The 3871-nt window shown below is 48.1% G+C and overlaps 1 pseudogene across 1 annotated transcript in view; it reads left to right on the top strand.

The window, feature by feature from the left end:
- The window catches only part of LOC311146200 (ubiquitin carboxyl-terminal hydrolase 33-like), a 75351-nt pseudogene extending 72890 nt beyond the window's left edge, over window positions 1-2461 (top strand). The window contains exons 21-23 of the transcript in view: window positions 353-455; window positions 2024-2092; window positions 2304-2461. The product of the transcript in view is annotated as a ubiquitin carboxyl-terminal hydrolase 33-like (transcript). The remainder of the gene's footprint in view (window positions 1-352; window positions 456-2023; window positions 2093-2303) is intronic.
- The last annotated feature ends 1410 nt before the right edge of the window (window positions 2462-3871 follow it).

Consider the following 3871-nt stretch of genomic DNA (forward strand, 5'->3'; position numbering starts at 1 on the left):
GAGAGGGAGAGAGAGAGAGGGACAGAGAGGGAGAGAGAGGGACAGAGAGGGAGAGAGAGGGACAGAGAGAGAGAGGTAGAGATCCCAGGGGTAAATAGGAGGAGGAGACTGGTAGATAAGTGAATGTTCTCAATTAATTGAAATTATAATCTTATTCTCTCAACCCTCTTTCTTCCCGTACTCTCCTCTTCCCTCGCTCTTCTCCCTCTCCTCTCCTCTCTCCTCCCCTCCCCTCCCCCTCTCCCTCTCCTCCCCCCTCCCCCCTCTCCCTCTCTCCTCTCTTCCCCCCTCTCCTCCCCTCCCCCCTCCCCTCTCTCCTCTCCTCCCTCCCCCTCCTCCTCCCTCTGTTCAGCTGAACAAGGCGTTCCAGGAGGAGGAGTCTCCAGTGATCATATACTGCATCAGCATGCAGTGGTTCAGAGAGTGGGAGGGCTTCGTCAAGGGAAAGGACAATGGTGAGTGGTTGGTTCAGAGAGTGGGAGGGCTTCGTCAAGGGAAAGGACAATGGTGAGTGGTTGGTTCAGAGAGTGGGAGGGCTTCGTCAAGGGAAAGGACAATGGTGAGTGGTTGGTTCAGAGAGTGGGAGGGCTTCGTCAAGGGAAAGGACAATGGTGAGTGGTTGGTTCAGAGAGTGGGAGATGGGATACAGCTTTTGTAAAATTGACGTCAAGTATTTTAAAAAAATGCATTTTAGCTAACCCTAACCCTTTTCCTAACCTTACCTAATTCTCCTAACCTGCTGTGAAAAGTACATTTTGACAAAACCTGTATCCTTTCTAGACAAAACCTGGGAGGGCTTCGTCAAAGGATAATGGTGATTGGCTAAACAGATACACCACATGACCAAAAGTATGTGGACACCTGCTTGTCGAACATCTCGTTCCAAAATCATGGGCATTAATATGGAGTTAAACCATGAAAAACAGCCCCAGACCATTATTCCTCCTCCACAAAACTTTACAGTTGGCACTATGCATTCGGGCAGGTAGCGTTCTCCTGGCATCCGCCAAACCCAGATTCGTCCTTCGGACTGCCAGATGGTGAAGCATGATTCGTTACTCCAGAGAACGTGTTTCCACTGCTCCAGAGTCCAATGGCGGTGAGCTTTACACCAATCCAGCCGACGCTTGGCATTGCGCATGGTGGTCTTAGGCTTGTGTGCGGCTGCTCGGCCATGGAAACCAATTTCATGAAGCTCCCGACGAACAGTTATTGTGCTGACGTTGCTTCCAGAGGCAGTTTGGAACTCGGTAGTGAGTGTTGCAACCGAGAACAGACTATTTTTACGCGCTTCAGCACTCGCCGGTCCCGTTCTGTGAGCTTGTGTGGCCTACCACTTCGCGGCTGAGCCGTTGTTGCTCCTAGACTTTTCCACTTCACAATAACAGCACTTACAGTTGACCGGGGCAGCTCTAGCAGGGCAGAAATGTGACGAACTGACTTGTTGGAAAGGTGGCATCCTACGACAGTGCCACGTTGAAAGTCACTGAGCTCTTCAGTAAGGCCATTCTACTGCCGGTGTTTGTCTATGGAGAATACATGGCTGTGTGCTCGATTTTATACACCTGTCAGCAACGGGTGTGGCTAAAATAGCCGAATCCACTAATTTGAAGGGGTGTCCACATACTGCTGTATATATAGTGGATTAGAAGGGCTTTGGAGTCTCCACCCCTATAGCCTCACCCTGTAGCTCAGTTGGTAGAGCATGGCACTTGCAACACCAGGGTTGTGGGTTCGATTCCCACGGGGGGGCCAGTATGAAAAATGTATGCACTCACTAACTGTAAGTGGCTCTGGATAAGAGCGTCTGCTAAATGACGTAAATGTAAAATGTTTGTTAAAAGGAGTGCTGTAATGTGCTATAAAATGTTAATAGCGGGCTGCCTTCATCTGGCTGTGAATGGCAGTCAATTCATTAAGGACAAATCCCAATTCAAATGTTTTGATGTCTGCTAAAAGTATTTCCATGACTCACAGACGACATTTTATGTGTCATAATAATTTCTTTCCCTCTCCCTTGAAGATCCACCGGGACCAATCGATAACTCCAAGATCGCGATAAACAAGAATGGCCATCTAACACTCAAACAAGGTAACAGCCTGACCCAGTCAACTCTTCGTTCTGTCTTTTCTAAATCTAAATACCCTGCTTGTTTAATGTCCTAACTTGACGACTGTTTATGTATTTGTGTGAGGCTGATGGAACTGTAGTGGACACACTTGATCAAGATAAATCCTTCTGAAAAGCTACTAAATGTTTACATTATTTCAGTCTCATTAAATCTGTGTGCTACCCCCTCAAGGAGCTGACTCAGGACAGATCTCTGAGGAGACGTGGAACTTCCTCCACTCCATCCACGGAGGGGGTCCGCTTGTAACAGTCCACCCCAACGTCTCTCACCCCGAACCAGAGGCCTCCTCACAGTCTAAGGAGAAGATATAGGTGGAGACGTGCTACGTTTAAAACGACCTACCTACCAACCCCTTCACAGGAAACGACCTACCTACCAACCCCTTCACAGGAAACGACCTACCTACCAACCCCCTAACAGGAAACTACATAACTACCAACCCCTTCGCAGGAAACGACCTACCTACCAACCCCCTAACAGGAAACTACATACCTACCAACCCCTTCACAGGAAACGACCTACCTACCAACCCCCTAACAGGAAACGACCTACCTACCAACCCCTTCACAGGAAACTACCTACCTACCAACCCCTTCACAGGAAACGACCTACCTACCAACCCCCTAACAGGAAACGACCTACCTACCAACCCCCTAACAGGAAACGACCTACCTACCAACCCCCTAACAGGAAACTACCTACCTACCAACCCCCTAACAGGAAACTACCTACCTACCAACCCCCTAACAGGAAACGACCTACCTACCAACCCCCTAACAGGAAACTACCTACCTACCAACCCCCTAACAGGAAACGACCTACCTACCAACCCCCTAACAGGAAACTACCTACCTACCAACCCCCTAACAGGAAACGACCTACCTACCAACCCCCTAACAGGAAACTACCTACCTACCAACCCCCTAACAGGAAACGACCTACCTACCAACCCCCTAACAGGAAACGACCTACCTACCAACCCCCTAACAGGAAACGACCTACCTACCAACCCCCTAACAGGAAACGACCTACCTACCAACCCCCTAACAGGAAACGACCTACCTACCAACCCCCTAACAGGAAACTACCTACCTACCAACCCCCTAACAGGAAACGACCTACCTACCAACCCCCTAACAGGAAACGACCTACCTACCAACCCCCTAACAGGAAACGACCTACCTACCAACCCCCTAACAGGAAACGACCTACCTACCAACCCCTTAACAGTAACTACCAACGCCAGCCCTGAGTAAAACAACAACAACAACTAAAGCCTTTTATTTTGCACTTGACTTTTTATTTAAAAAGCATTCAAGCAAAAGGACTTCCCTTCCTTAACCTTGACCGCCACAAAATGACAGCCCTTCTTGACAACTGGGCAGAAGGAATAAACATGTCTGAAAATAACATGATGACATGTATGTACATAAATGTATAAACATATCATTTCTAGTAGCACTGTAGAATAATACATGAAAACTGTGTCCGGTAATTTCCAGAACCAAGCGTTTATTAATTTTGTGTGGAGGTAAAAGGATTTTTCCTGAATACAGTGGGGGGGTTTTTGGACCAAAATTGAGACAAAGTCACTCTATATCAGGGATGGGAAACTTAAATGGGGGTGGGGGCCACAAAAATCGGAACTCATCATGAGGGTCCGAAGTGGTTAATGGGTCTGCATACTTAAAGAGCAACAATAACATAACAGTAGGGAGGCTATATACAGGGGGTACCGG

The sequence above is a fragment of the Coregonus lavaretus genome, assembly GCF_964263955.1.
Source record: "Coregonus lavaretus genome assembly, chromosome: 19".
Taxonomy (NCBI): Eukaryota; Metazoa; Chordata; class Actinopteri; order Salmoniformes; family Salmonidae; genus Coregonus; species Coregonus lavaretus.